At 39.8% G+C, this 16,263-nt stretch overlaps 1 long non-coding RNA gene across 5 annotated transcripts; it reads right to left on the bottom strand.

The window, feature by feature from the left end:
• Positions 1 to 1,403: 1,403 nt before the first annotated feature.
• Positions 1,404 to 16,259, bottom strand: LOC144248187 (uncharacterized). 5 transcript variants are annotated; one of them, XR_013341577.1, is made up of 5 exons: positions 16,099 to 16,259; positions 15,163 to 15,222; positions 14,445 to 14,513; positions 7,192 to 7,274; positions 1,404 to 3,044 (listed from the first exon to the last, which is right to left on the bottom strand). It is a non-coding gene; the product is annotated as an uncharacterized LOC144248187 (long non-coding RNA). The 5 variants fall into 5 exon arrangements; XR_013341574.1 differs by lacking the exon at positions 15,163 to 15,222 and having other exon boundaries at positions 14,445 to 14,516; positions 16,006 to 16,259; XR_013341576.1 differs by lacking the exon at positions 15,163 to 15,222 and having other exon boundaries at positions 16,006 to 16,259.
• Between the last annotated feature and the right edge of the window lie 4 nt (positions 16,260 to 16,263).

The following is a 16,263-nucleotide window of genomic DNA, read 5'->3' as shown; positions in this document are numbered from 1 at the left end:
CAGAGTTAGCATTTGTGATGGCCATCTTTCATAGAAGCTCATCCCGAGCCTCCACGTTATCAATTTGTCTTTCGATGCCCTTTTAACCTGCCTACAAAGGTGATAAATATTTCCTTGGGGCCTTGTAGAATAGATGAAAAGTTTTGTAAAAGTAAAAGGAGTACTTAAAGAAATGAGGCTACGCAGGGTGCCTGCTCCCCAGGCATAAAAGACACACTCACCGCAGAAAGGGCGCAGGCAAAAAGAAGCAATGTCGTGGGACTGGTGGTTCCTGTCAGTCCTTTGGCTCTCGGGAGCTTCCCTCAAAGCTGCAGGTTCCAGAACACCTTAAGGTGCTGACAGGCCAGGAGAAAGCTGTCCTTGCGACAACAAAGGCAAAGCTCCTCCTGGAGCTGGTCCTTGAATGGTGCTTTTGTTTTTCCCAGAGAATGCAGCCCATGGCGCTCTCAATCTTCAGGAAACACTTTGAGGGACTGGACTGGGCAGGTGTCCAACCTGTTCAGGTGCCAGTTGCAGGCTGCCTTGGGCAGGTCTTGTTGGGGTGCCCGCTGATCTGGGAACGTCTCTGCCCCAGGCCCAGCGAACAGCTCCCCCAGCCAACCAGACGCCCAGGCCCAGATGTTATAGATTTTCTCCTCACCAAAAGAATGGGAGCGCACTCCATGTGGCAGTCCAACAGGGTTTATGGAGGGTGCAGACAAGGATCCAGAGAGGAGCAAGGAAGGTAGATAGGCTGGGTGGGTAGCAGGTAAAGCAGGCTGGGAAACAACCACTGTTGAAGGAGGCTAGGGATGGAGAGCAGGTGGCAAAAAGCCCAAAAAGCCCCCTGGTAAAAAGGCCCCTGACTAGGGTGGGTTCAGGGTGTATCAATTGGGAGAAGGTAGGAGGAGACAGGTTTCACTGGGCCAATGAAGGTAAGGGTTGAGGGAAGAGCTGGGGTGGTATGATGCATGAGCAACCAATGCAGAACAAGAGGGGAGTGACTGTAACAAACAAGCCAATGAGGGAGCTGGGGATACAGAACTTTCTAGTGTCAGGGAGTGAACTTTGAGTGACAGGCACATATTCATTTTCATTTGGGAGAGAGGGATCTTGGGAAGTTGTCACACCTTCTCGCCTTGAGCTAAATATTGGAGTCTTCCCAAGGCATCCCTGTTTTGTTACTCTCAGCCCCAGCTCCCACAGAGATGCTCTTAGGACAGCAGTGATCTCGGCAGCTTCTGCCATGTCACTGCAGAAATTGAATTTAATTTTCTTCTATATACCTTCAAGCATTATCAATGACACTAGAAGTGATCTCAGCTCCTATGGACAAACATAAGATATCTGTATAGTGCTACATCTTTGTTACTTTCCTGTCAAGGCTGTCATTGGGTCTGGGGTCTTCAAAGAGGCAAGAACAGTTGTTGGTTGCTATAAAGTTGTTTATTGCATGAATACATCAGTCTCGAAGGCAAAGAGTTCTAAGCAGCAGCAGCAAGAGTTGTTCCCAGGCACACAGTCCAATGTCCCAAGCAGCAGCAGCAGGAACCACAGCTTCTTTCTTCTTTGTTTTCTTCTTTCTTCTATCTTCTTTCTTCTTTCTTTTTCCTTATTTTCTTCTTTCTTTCTTCCTCCCTTCATAACAAACACCTTAAAACAGGGTGTTTTTATTTGTAAAACATCCAATCAGCTAAAAGCACGATTCTAAAACATTCTTTCTAAACCAATCTAAACTTAGTTCTAATGTGTGAAAGTAGTACAAAAGTATTGTTAGTTCTTACCTAAAAAAATATGTGTGTAATATTACAGTCAGCATTGACCATTGCAGAAAAGCAGCTTTTCACTAGCTTAAATTTCACACCTGGAAGAAAATGCAGAGTAATTTTGCAATTGAGAGAAATGTTCTTTCACTTACTACCTAGCAGTGTAGGTAATTTTGCTAAACTTCTGCAGCTGAGGGAGCAGACTGCAGTCTGATTTCTGACCAAAGTCTGCATGTGTGGAATTTTTCTGTTCCCATGTAACTGGCAGTTTTGTACAGACTAAAGAGAGACAAAAGTTTGTGCCAAAGATTAAACTCAAGTTACAAAACACAGGGGTCATGGTAAGACTTGCAGCCAACCTCTGCCACCTCAATAATTGTGGAAAACCCTCCTGTACCTCCTGGGCAGTGTTCCTGTGTGCTGCCAGAAACTATCTCTACTTCCTGATGACTCTATGACAGCTTGCATCTGTCCCACCATATCTGGTTCTTCCTCAGCCCTAATTGCACCATTTCAAGAATCTAGGAAATAAACAAGCCACAAAAGGAGAAACTAAACTGCTGGACTTTAAAAATCCAGAACAGGACCTCATCAACTAGCTTCCTTGGAAGAGACGTCTGAAGAACGCAAATATATGATGGCCAAAACGCATTAACAGTTACATGATTTACAAATTGTAACAAGTTACAAGAAATATAAAGGTGTCCCAGCCCTCCACAGAAAAGTACTCCATTCCCTATTACACCTACCTGGCACCAAATGCTGCCCTGCCAGCTGCACTGGGAGTCATCAGAGATCCCTCATGTTTAGCTCACATCTTAAATATAACATCCTTTAACATTTAAAAGGGTGGAGGATTTAATCAACCCTCCTCAAAGATTTGGTGTTTTCTTTACTTTTTCAAAATATATTTGGGATTTGGGATTACTTCTTTTGCATTTCAAATTCAGTTTAAACACTTAAGGGGATGTTCTTCCAATTTAAAACAACTGGTGTGTATTAGCAGCTACATTTTCTGGAAGGGCTGGAAGTCTGAAAGACTAGACATGCCTGCCAGGCTATAAAAGCAGAAATAGGAAATACTGCCACATTCCTTCCATCATAATTCAGTGTCCTGAAGTTCAATTAGATGCCACTGGTTGTTGGCTGTCATAGCTTTGCTTTATCTCAGAGCTTCGGAGTTCATGGAAATAGGATTGCAGAGAAAATGTGGAGATGCTGCTCAGAGCTCTGTCTGAGGCATTGCCAGATGTGTCTGTGCTCAGCACACTTCTCCTCTGCTGCTGTTCACGTTGGTACCTAAGGGCAGAGAAATCAATGAGGCAATTATATTTACAGCTATGCATGCTTGATAACAAAATCACTGTGCTCTTGGGGGCAATAAATCAGGTACAGAGTGTGTGTCTGGGCTCAGCAGGTCAATATTAATTTATAATTTTATTACCCATAGGGATTTGCTTGTTTGTTTATTTATTTATTTCACCCTATACTTTTTTAAAATTATGTATTATGCTCACATCACTCTGGAAACTAAGCTATCACCTTTGTTTTCTCCCACATAATAAAGCAAAAATGACTAATTATTTTTACACTTAAGCATTGGAAAGGTGCAGAAGATGATGTGGTGCCTTACAGATCCACAACCAGAAAAGATAAAATCAAACAGAATGGGAACACTTGCATGGTACTTTTTTTGTGTATTCATGCTGTCTCAGGAACAACTGCAGCCACTCCAGGTGCATCAAAAGCATCAAAGTACAGACAACAACCAAAATTCATGGAAACCATTTAGAGGCAAGGGAGACTTTTTGGGTAGTTTCTCCAGGTGAAAGGAGTCAAGGCTGTTTATATAGAAAATACCAGTTCACCCCTAGCACTACAATGAACAAATCTAACAGGAAATAACATCGATGTGAACACCTCTGTGTTGATTTTTAGCTGCAGGTGCTGCACTGGCAGTCAGATTTTAGGCTGAAACTCCTCTCCTCTGTGTGTGCAGTGCACAGTTCAGAGGGCTCTGGATTAAAGCAGAAGTCTGACTTCCAAGATACACTGTAAAGCAGACATTCCTGTCTCAGGGAGTAGTCTAGGTGAAAAAATAGAAGATATTTAAGAGGAAGAGTTCTTGTTTATAAAGACATCTCTTAGTGTTTTTACATCTACAGCAAAAGGATTCTTTTACAGCTTTAGTCTTTGTTCTCTGCAAAAGTCTATGAACAGAACATTACTATTGTTAAACACATAAATTAGATATTATTAGGTACTAATAATTTTTATTACATAAATATAATAACCACTGTTATAGTGAAGCAGAGATATCTGTATATAAATTTTTATTATGATAAGCAATTATTTACATTTATTTCTTTATTTATGAAGTGTAGACTCCTTCTGTGTAAAATTCTTGAGGAGTCACTTTTCAAATAAGGATAAGAATTTTCCAAGCTAAGGAGGAATTTTCCAAGTTTAAGGACTTTTTTTCTCCTCCTTCAGAAAAGGAGGGGGAAAAAGGGATTTTTTAGTTTCTAAAAATAAAAAGTGCTTTTGCCTAAAATGTTTCCGTGCTTTACCTGACCTGAGTTTCTGATGAAAGATCAATCTCTCATTATTAGCTTTCCTTAAACTGAATGTCCAGGCTTGAATGTGAGCTACTTTCCACTGATTGTAGTTAGGCTTCTTTCAGTTACAATACATATAACCCCTAATAGCAGTATATATTTTTACAACCAAACTGGTGAAGTTGTGGCACTTTACATACCTCAATATTTTTTCCATGGAATAACATATTCAAAATAACCCAGATTAAGAAGGAAGAAAAAGCAACACTTCTTCAGTTTTATTTATCAGGAATTTTTCCAAGAGAACATATAAATCAGGTAAATTTAAAATTAGGGGTTTTTTGTTATTAAATATGTGATCGTTACAAAGCAGCTATTAGGTCTATGAGATTAATATAAGTATCTATACATATATAAATTGGTTTATAATGAAATTATTTTTTTTTCTTTCAGAAAAGCTTTATATGTTAGGCAGTTTCCAGCATTTTTGTAATAAATTTACATTTATTCTTCTTTATTTACGATTCTAGCAATTTTTGTAATTACCAGCCAGCCTGTCTACTAGTTACCCCTTATATGTTGCACAATACAGGAAACTCTTGCTAATGATAAAATATATTTTAACATTATATATAACTTTTAATTGTGAGAAAAAAACAAAAAATATAATACTATGTGCTGTTTTGAATATTTGGAATTCTTTTTGATTGTTATTTCATTATTACCTTTGTGCATTTTACATTAGCTGCAAGCAGATTTGACCTAAAATTCTTATTCTACACCCTTTTCAGACTTTTGGTGTACATTCAGATGACCTAAATATAGAGAATTTTGAACTGCTAATGATACATCCAACATTATCTACAGAGAGAATGGAGCAGAGTTACTGAAATGTCATTCCAACAGATTTCTGTTTTCAGATTTCAGTGTGCTTTCTTCTAATGTGTCAAAATCATTATTTCTGTTCTGCATTAGAACCTAAGTGGATAAGTGATTGCAAATGTACTTATGGAACCTGATATTTATTTAAAAATCACACCTTTCTTTCACAATGCCATTTGAAAATTCAGGCAAATTAAATTTATTTTTCAGGATCTCTTCAGTAAATTTCCTGCTGTGGTGTTGTTTCCTAAGCCTCTGATGGAATATCCAACAGCTCAAACCAGAAAGGTGTTAATGGTTTCATTGATTATTGAAAATATGATCCCTAAGTAAATACTGGTAGCAACATCAGCAGCTGTAAGTATTTAAACATTTAATTAACTTGTCATTAGGGCAAATTACCCACTGAGCTCTGCAATGCCTGCTACAGATCCAGTGCAGTAATTTTAAAGTAAGTCAGGTATCTTCACTGTTCTGCACTCCTTTTTCTGCACAGAGGGGGTAGTCTAATAGATACCTGTCAAAAAAGAAAAACCAAATAAAAGGATCTTCTTTCTTCTCCCTTAAACAGTTGTACACCCACCAGCCACTCTCTCTGCACTCTTCCTCTTTGTTTTCTTACATTTGTTGTCAGATTGCTCTGGGATTTCTTTGCCTTGGTAGTGTTGCCTCCACTCCAGCCCCAAGTGGAGGGGCAATTGCTGTTTTGGAACCGTGATTCTCATTTCACTATATCTGAGAAAAATATCTCATTTTAATATATCTGTAAGCTAGCAGCAGCTGTTCATCTGCTGCTTCACAGTGTCTGAGATAAAACCCTGAAAATACAGGTGCAAAATCAGGATGGGGCACAAATAGTTTGTGCCCAAGATCAAAGATTATGAAAGAAGCATGTGTAAGTTACTTAACAATGTGCAGATAGAGGAGATTCACAGGCTGGTCTGGTTCTGGTCAGCATGACCTTAGTAAAGCCCTGTTGTATCCTACACAACTGGAATTCTGCCCACAGTGCAGTAGAAATCCTTTATACTTCTCTGTTTGTTTTAGTTATAATTTATTCTTCTAGAGACACTGATTATTGCTTTTATATTGCACCACCAAGGCAAGGTCTGTGCTGCTGGAGCAAAACCCATCACCTGGGGCTTCTGCTGAGTGCTGAAAATTTGGTGGCCAGCAAAACACAGACACATCAACATTTTCTCTTCATTCCAAGTAGACCACTAACCTCTGCAAAAATTTATTATTAAAGAAATATCAGCACATAGGCTGTGGAACAAATGGTAGTGATATTAGGGTTTGTTAACAAAGAATAAATTAAACCATAGAGCAATAAGAGTGCAAACTTATTTTGTGGCTTATTTTGTGTCACTGCCTCACTTTTTTTTTTGGCAGGATTTTTTGAAGAGGCTGTGAGTGGTACTCAAAGGTGTCACAGGGGGCACAGGAGTTGTGATACTGGAAGGTGGTCAGATTTCTGGCTCATTTTTGGGAGTCCTTTGCACCAGCAGAACACAGCCCCTGCAAAAATTAGCAGCAGGCTTCTTATTTGAGAAATTAATCGAAATAATACATGTTAGGTTTCTAAACATCAGGGGATCAGGTTCACAAAGCCCTAAGCAAGGCACTACTTGAGGTCCAGTTTGACTAATTTTATTTCATACTGTAGGACATATAATTGCCTGTAAATACCTCAGAGATGTTCTGTGAATAATTAAAACAAATACACACAAAATTTTGTTTTAATAGCATTTTGAAGATAGAATCATATTCTTGCCCCCAATGCACTCTTATCTCATATGCTGAGTATCATCAGGTCTCTAAAAAGAATTCTGCTACCTTTCATGGACTAATAACTTCAAGCACTAGAGGAAGTCGGAGAGATTTTAAATATTTCGAAGCAAAGTCGAGCACGAGCCACAGGGTGCCGCTCTTCTGCCAAATAAAGAACATTTCCTGCATTTTACTTGCCAGTGAATCTGGGACAACAGGAAAAGTTGCGGTGATACCTCGGAAGAGCTGAGGAGTGGTTTTGCATTCGCATCCCGATGACTCCCCTTGAGGAATTACGGGGTGTAGTACGGCTGCTCCACTGCAATCAGCGAAATCATTAAAATGAGGAGTGAACATGAGTGAAATGAGGCATGAACAGAATGACAGAAGGGAGTAAAAAAGCACAGGCAGAGCCAGACAAGCTCCAAACAACTCTTCCTTTCCACTCTTAACACCACACAAAATTCTGATCAGATGCTTTAGTCTACGGTTTAATTAGTGTGTACTGTGTTTAGACAGGCTCCTAACATTTGAAGTTGATCCTCCAAGATCTTGATGCTCCACCTGTTCTGGTGTTATGCACAGAGTTCCTAATTTAAAATCTTTACAATTCCTGAGCTGCAAATACCTTCTTGGCAGCCTTGTCCTTCTGTACCTGGGACAAAGATGAAGTTAAGTAGTAAATGGCTCTTCCCAGCATTGCTTCGAGAAAAACTGCTGTGCACTGACTGAGTAAATCTATATTGAAATGGCCGTGGCAGGGATTGACTCTCCTTGGTCAACAAAAAATATTTATTCTGTTGCTTTATAACCAAAGCTGCAGGTACCTTGTCAGGAAAATTGTAGTGCCTTGAAGTTTCTTCTTGTAGTAACCCTGAAGTGATGAAGTGCTTCCTCATCTTTATACTGATTTTGTAATTCCTTGCAGTGATAATTTTCAAGAATAGCAGATTCTCCTGCTTTTTAATAGCCACCTTGCTGAGGAGAATGTAATTACTTTTCTATAACCTCCTGTAGAAAGATTGTATTTGTTTCTATTCAGTAACATGCAGTATTTGCAGTATAATTCCATAATTGTCTGCAAAATTCCCCACCCCTCCAAAACTATTAGGCAAATGTTAGAGCAGTACTAAAAATAATGAATGTATCAATAACAACCCGTTATAGATTCTATGGCCACACCATTTTAGCTACTGAAAGTAATCAGTGAGAAAGATGTTATTCCAACTATTTATTTATGAGTTTTTCAATGTTAATTTACAATTAATTATGTCATTCTGTACCCATGCTAGCACACCATGGTTATGATTAAACATAAGATTTAAGGTACTTAAAACTTCATGTGGTTATATGAAAACTCAGCAAATGCAAGGAACATTTGGAAGCTCATTAGACTGAAGACCTGCTAATTAAAATTACATTCTAAAACTGTGAAGTGTGATTCCTTGATGGATTTATACTGTCTGGCTGAAGAATCCTAGGCACATTTTAAAAGAATTAGAACTATACTGGATATAAACTTTGAATTGTGGTTATTGTTCTGTTCTGACAAAGCCTAAGTCCTCGAACAGATAATTACACACAATTTTTGAGCCTCAATTTTGCCTCCTGACAAGATTCCACTTAGCTAAAACCAAAGGGACATCACAGCATCTAAAGTGGACTTCCCTGAACTATAAGGAAAAACTTGTAAAAAGAGACCCCAAATGCTGTATCTCAGTCATGTCAGTTTAATTTTGTTCTCCAGTTAAAAGAAATAAATTACTACTAACACTGCACATCATCATCAGCATCAATCCAGATTTGTTACCTTATCTGTTATTTTTTTTACAGTAATATTGTATTGACAAAATGTTTATGCACTTTTCTTGGCACCCAACTCTGAAATAAAGATCTGTAAGGCAGCATGAACTCCTGTTTTCTCGAAATACTAGTTTTCTGCTAGTTAACAGGAAGACGGTAAAAAATAGGACTGTAGTTCTTCACCTTTTGCCCAAGATTGCACCCTAAGGAATAAGTTTTGCAGCATGACTCACCAAATTCCTGTCAACACAGCCCCAGTGAAGCCAAAATAGGAGTTCTGCATTTTCTTCTACAACTTTCTGCTTCAGATAAATTTACCTTGTCCTTTGTACGGCAGTACTAACCCAGAATTCACTAATTATTCTTGCCTACTTAGATATCTTTTTGCTTTGTTCAGAACAACTGTCTCAGTATCTTCCTCTTTATCTCACCAAAGAAATACATACAATACTGACACAAAACCTTGAAATGTAACAGCAAAAAAGCCTCTGCAGGTGTTCTCAAAAATCCATTCTGTTGAGTATCTGCTGTATTATTTCGATGCCTGGGCAGCATGCAGTCACGTTCCAGATATGTTTCATGAACAAGAACTTTCCTTGAAGCTACAGGCTGCCAGGCAGCAGGGTCCTTTTTCTTTTCCAGAATATGAAACAACGGTGGAAGTAGAAGAAAACCACAGAAAATTAGGTGAATATATAGATAGTAGCCAGTAAAGGTACCAAATGATTACCTGTTTTGTGTCCCATTAGTTTCTGAACTACTGGAAATAGCTGTTTCAACACAAACAGAAAGTAGCAGAAATTCTTTCTAATGAGCTGAAGCATTGCAGAAAACAATCTTACATGTGTAAGTATATAATAATTAAATTTGTTTATAAATAAGTGCTAAAAATCCATTAAAAATTGTTTAGAGACGTTGTATGGCAAGATCTAGGTAGACTAAAGAATGAACCAGTGAAACAGGGGGATGATTTTGAGAGTTTTCCCAGTTATCAGCTTGACAAGACACACTGTGTGTGATGTTCCACAGTGGCAGAATAAAACAAGATGGAAACAGAGAACCCAGAGGGATTAAAATGATGTCTTACTTCTGTAGAACTGGAAACTAAACTAACAGGAGGAAAAAAGAATAGGAAGGAAAAAAAAAAAGGAACTTAACCAGATACATTTTCATTTGGACAGGAGAGATGTCTAGAATATAGAATTTTCAGCTTAAAGTACCTGTGTTTGAGGATTAATTCACTGACAAAGGAAGAAAAGAAGTGAATATTGTGGAATCCTCCCTCCTTTTAGCTATTTTCAACCCAGTAATCTACACACCTGCACAAACAGAGAGCTGATCAGGAAATAAAGGAGTCATTAGAAAATAATAAATTCTTTTTCCTATATGCCTACTGAAAGCTACACAGTCTTGTTAAATGTTGCTTCTGGATTAAAAATTGACTTTTGGGGTAGAAAAGACAAAATGCCTGCCTACAGTTTATTTAAATTGTGGGAACTCCAGCGTAATCTCTCCAGGAAAGTGTGGAATCTCCAGTGAAGTAATGAATTAAATACCCTGAAATTAAATCAAACAGAAGGAACAGAGGGAGTGAGTAGGATGATATAGCTGCATTGATTAGGAATAAAATGAAGAGTTCATATTTTATAGCACCTGTGCACCAGTTACAACAGGATTGCTTTAATTGGAAATGCTATTGCAATGAAGTTGCCATCCTTTCTGGCTGTTTATTTGATGTAGATCTCAGAGCAGTCAATAAAGTATGATGAGGCACTTTATACCATTGTCTCTTACAACTTTAATTACGGCAACACCCCAGGCAGGAGTTAGCCCATCATGTGTCTCTCTGCAGTAGGAAAAAAAACATTATTAGAAGCTTAGCTCAATAGGGCTTGTGATCAGCCCCACTCAGAGATCCACACAACACTCCACAACTGATTTTTGCTTCTGTCAAACCAAGTTCTTGAGATGTTTAGGCAAGGATAATCTGTAACTCAACACAATTTTTGTAACAAGAGGTTTTACACAGAAAGTCAGATCTCTCATCTGTGGAAAAAAATATCATTGTAACATCACATGCTAGATCACATTCTGGGCAGGAAAATAATGCAGGTAAAGGCCTAGCAGCAAATGAAGATGTTTTTGTGTGACTTTAGGTTCTTGTTTAAGAACAGTAAATCCACAAGGAAGGCATTCTCATGCTTTGTAAAAGTTCTCTTCAGGAGACAGACTCTATATGAATTTTGAAGCTGCACCCATTTGCTTTTGTTCATCTTCCATCTCACTGATAAAAGAAAAATGTTGTCATACAAATCACTCATCACATCCCTAGGCCAGGAAAATCCTCCGCAGCTGAACCACTATGAGGATTTTTCTCTATCAGGGTCAAATGCACCTTTCACTTTTAATTTTGGAAAAATATTATAATTTATTTTAAATCAACACAGAACACAACGCTGCTGCTGTTATAATTAGCAAAACACAAAACACTTAGCAGAAAATGTCCATGGCATTAAAGGGAATGGGTTATAACATTAATTATGCTCATAGTCAGTCAATTATTTACTGGGGAAACTGCAGAAAGAAACAAAATTTCCTTTAAAAAAAATCATGCGAATAGATTTTTTTGTGCCACATGCTGACTTTAATCTGCTAGCTAGGTTTAAAACTATTGTAATTTCAAATGTAAAAGCACAGCTTTTTTATTCAGGTGGACTTCAAAATACAGAGTTTTAACACTAACACTTCTTGTTAGCTTTTTAGCAAAGGGGCAGAATATGACTTGTGTTTCACCATAAAATAATGAATTAGGAATAACAGCAAAAATCAACTTCTGCATGGTAGTAACCCTATCTTGCATGGCTTTGAAAGAAGTGTTAAGAGTGTAAGGTATTAGAAGAAGGATCTATTTCCTTTAGAAACCCATATTATGTGGGAGAAAGTAAAAGAAACACATATAATATTAGGTAGTACTTCATTACTGAACACATCATTGCAAAGCACAAAATCAGCCTGAAAAACTAATTGTTCTTCATTTGAAGACCATACCAGAGCCTCACATTCAGTCTTTTCCCTCATTTTCTTTCAAACTGTGAATGTTTTTTCAAGTGGTGAGGCTTGCAGGGTTTTACAGGGAGAGGCCTTGAGAGACAAAGCATTGGAAGATATTTCTAGGAAGAAGGTATGAACATATAGGAGTAAAATGAAATTTCTGCTGTTCACTTTGTAATGCCAAACAAATGCTATTTGTTCACGTATCACTTATGAGCAATCAAAGGGATAGTGAGCATGTGATGGGAGAGTTTTGGTTAGCAAAGGGACTGCTGCAATCCTCACATAATTTACATGGCCCAAAATTATGCACATTATTTCACTGTCCTGTTATTCTTCAACTATATAATCAGAAATGAGGGGAGTAGGGCATTTGCAGACACCATCTACCAGAGCAGCCTTAATTTGTTTGAAAAATAAGTGTTTATCCTAGATTCCATAAAAACTTCCATTACCCTCAAACACTTTCCACTGAGCCAGAATTTATGTAAAGCCAATTTTACTATTAGAAAAGCTGCTAAACACAACTCAGTCTTAGCACTCAGAGCAAACATACCACAAATTATTTTCTTTGCTGCATGCAAAAGAATGGCCTGACCCAAGACTTTTTAAAGGGAAGAGAAAGAATAGCATTGATTTCCAATAGGCTCTGGCTTAGCCTGGAACCAAGTGCTCTCTTGGTGCTCAGTAAATTAATTTTTGGATACCATGTGTCACCATGGCAATGGTCCAATAGAAAACAGGAGATACAAAAATAAAACCAGAGTTCTGCTCAAATTGCTGTTGCGCAATGGGTCAATTAATGTGTCACCATGTCTAATACTCAGATGATCCTTGAGCTAGCAGACAGTGAAAAGTTAATGGGCAGGCAGTCCCTTCCCTTCTGCAGGTCATTTAAGCAAATGAAAATGCTTCTCCACTGGCATTCATCATTTAAGGAATGCATTATGGGTTTTTCTTAAAAGCATATTCCTCAAGGTGCTTTTCCTCAGGCTAAGATCTCTAAAAGCTGTTCTTTTTACAACAACAAAAAAAAAATTCTCTCATATTAGAATCAAATTCTCTAATACATTTTTCTGGCTCTGCTCCTTATTGAAGTTACTGAATGTGTGATGCTGTGATTATTTTTTCAATTTGTCACCTTTTCCATACTCAAGTTATTTGAGCATTAAGAATTTCACTTTTCACAAAATTATTCCTTCCCCAAGCAGCCTGTTCCAATGCGTGGAACAGTGAAGAGTGTTTTAAACTTAATATCCTAAACCTCCCCTGGCCCAGCCTGAGGCCGTTCCCTCTGCTCCTGTCCCTGTTCCTGGAGCAGAGCCCGACCCCCCGGCTGTCCCCTCCTGTCAGGAGCTGTGCAGAGCTCCAGGTCCCCCCTGAGCCTCCTTTTCTCCAGGCTGAGCCCCTTCCCAGCTCCCTCAGCCTCTCCTGGGGCTCCATTCCCCTCCCCAGCCCCGTTCCCTCCTCTGGCCATGCTCCAGCCCCTCAGTGTCCTCCTTGGAGTGAGGTGCTCAAAACTGACCCTGGGATTTGAGGTGTGGAATGGCTTTAAGCTGAAAAAGTGTAGATTTAACCTAGTTATTAGGAACAAATCTTTCCCTGGCAGGGTGGGCAGCCCTGGCACAGGTGCCCAGAGCAGCTGGGGCTGCCCCTGGATCCCTGGCAGTGCCCAAGGCCAGGCTGGACACTGGGGCTGGAGCAGCTGGGACAGTGGGAGGTGTCCCTGCCATGGCTGGGGTGGCACTGGGTGGAATTTAAGGTCCCTTCCAACCCAAACCATCCTGGGATTCAGTGGTTCTAACTCAAAATGACATAGAGAAATGAAATAGAAATCTGGAGGAGAACCAAATTGAATGCAATCCATCAGAGCATGAGTTCTTTCTAGTTAGGATTGTGAAACCATGTCCACACTTTATTTAAGAGATATATTTATAAAGAAAAAAAAAAAAAAAAAAAAAAAAAAAAAAAGGAAGACTTATGGCATGGCACCTATGCAGGAAATTTAGCCATTGAGTCATAACTGCCCTTGAAATTTAAGGGCATCCTTTGTGCCATAATGAAAACTAGCATGGAGTTGCATTTCTTTCAGATGTCAGAACACATTTTTAAATATCAAACTTTACAGCAATCCATCTCACTCCTAAGCAAAGTGATAGTGAGACATGCTCTAAGTAAATTCTTTCTGCATCTGTCACTATGAAGATTAAGATTAATCTCATAAATATTGGATTAAAACCAAAGCTAATTTTGTGCTGAGATATCTACAGTGGTGTATCAAAAAACTGCCAAAACAAAACTGGTTAATTGTAAAACAGATGTTTGTAGCATAAGAAAGCCTTTTTATTAAAAAAAAAATCTTTTTTTTCCCATTTCTTAACCCTCTTTTTTTTTTTTTTTTTCATACTTATGCTGTATTATATACAACCTGATCTGAGGGTGACACCAGCTTATACCTGAGTGCACAACAATAAACACATCTGGCAGTGTAAGAAAATTTTGACTTGGCAGGAGCAGTCAGTGGGTTGGTTAAGTGAACTATTTTAGGCAACATGACAATCCTACTGAAACCTGGAAAGGAACACAGCCAGATCCCTTCTTTCCTTCAGAAACAATTTAGTTTAAATAAATTGACCAGTTTTGGGAGTTGTCTCCTCCAAGTTCCTCTGGGAATTTTAGACACATGTCCCACAGAAGGATAGACCTGCTTTGGGAGTGAGAGGGATAAAATTAATGTGAGACTCTAAGATGTCAAGAACATGCTGATCTCTTTATTTAAACCTGCTTTCCAAGTTGCCTCTGCCTTCTCTCTGAATGTCCTCCCACCCTTTCTGAGAAAGTAAAAGCCAGGTGAGGGCCAGCTCAGCACTTCCCTTGTCAGGTCTGTCCTGTACCAGTGCCAAACACCAAAGCCTGACACTAGATTTTCTGATGCTGGGGGGAAGAAAAGAGCAGCCGGTGTCAGCTGCCAGCATTACATCTCTGTTCAGCAGCAGGGATTAAGATAGTGCCTGAAAAGAAGTCACTAAGACCCTGAGCTGACTTGCCCTCATATTAATTTAAATGCCAGTTAATTACACATGTCACATCAGCAGGGTAGGATTACTGCCCTGGAGAGCCTTTCTCCTAAGTGCTGCTGTGCTTCTCAAAGCACAGATGAAGAAGACAAGCTGACTTGAGCCTCTGCCCTAAAGATTTGTCTCTCGGCCTAGGGACAGCTACTATAGCAAAACCAAAATCCTGGCAGAAATACAGCAGTGTATGTAAGCATGAGCCTGCTGCTTTAGTTGCCCGCAGTGGACACTTGCTATTTTTTACTTAAAACTTTTCTGGGGAAAGGAAAATGAACACACCTGACAAGCTGACACACCTCAGAGTAGTCAAATGGAGCATCAAGAGCATCCTCTTAGCACCTGAGTGGAGATATTTATTTGTACTAATAAGATCTCATCTCAGTCACCCCTAGACTAACAGGCCCAGCTCTTTCCCTGAGTGCTTTCATTGTTGTGACATTTGTTCTTTAATTATAGCCTCCAATAATGTGGATTTTTTCCATTGTACAGAATACCCACCTGAGTGGGCGCCCAGATTCCACATTGCAGGAGATTGGAGGACAAGATTTCGAGGCTGCTGCCCACTTTCTGGTAGATAACAGAGGGAATGGAGCGAGGGGAGTGGGGAAGCTGCCAGCCAGGACTGTGCTCTGGAGGCAGAACTGGAGCAGTGCTGGTGCTGGTCATGGGGAGCCTGATGGCTGTGGAGCCAGTCACGGCTTGTTGTTGCCAACACACTCAGGAAAAGCAAGATGTGACAGGAAAAGGGGCCATGCAGAGCCAAAGCAGCACTCTTGAGACAAAAATCCTTGTTCTAGGACCACACAAATAAAAGGCAGCATTGGCATGAAGTGGGTATGAAATGATGGCCAAAGGTTGATTTGTGGGAGGGACGAGATCACAGAAGGACCCAGGGCATCTCATCATCTGGATTTCCTCCTTCCCTTCCCTTCCCTTCCCTTCCCTTCCCTTCCCTTCCCTTCCCTTCCCTTCCCTTCCCTTCCCTTCCCTTCCCTTCCCTTCCCTTCCCTTCCCTTCCCTTCCCTTCCCTTCCCTTCCCTTCCCTTCCCTTCCCTTCCCTTCCCTTCCCTTCCTCTCTCCCTCCCTCCCTTCCTCTTTTATCCAAACCTTCCATGCACTCACAGCAGCAGCTCAGAGACTAACACACCAATTCCCATGGCAAGTCTCCAACTCACTAACAAAACGTCGTGATACCATTACTACTATGACACTTACTATTTCTATTATTGCTACTGCATCACTATTCCTGATGCTATCACCACTATTGCTACTACTATTACTATTAGCATTTTACTTCCTCTTGCGGACCTCGGCCGCCCCCTCCGCCCTCGGGGAGCGCTTCCCGAGCCTGTGTCGCTTCCTTCCCGTGGCGGAGTCACG

Source organism: Lonchura striata, chromosome Z (assembly GCF_046129695.1).
Source record: "Lonchura striata isolate bLonStr1 chromosome Z, bLonStr1.mat, whole genome shotgun sequence".
Lineage (NCBI taxonomy): Eukaryota > Metazoa > Chordata > Aves > Passeriformes > Estrildidae > Lonchura > Lonchura striata.
Note: the sequence above shows the minus strand (reverse complement) of the source record. Positions and strands in the feature narration are given on the sequence as shown.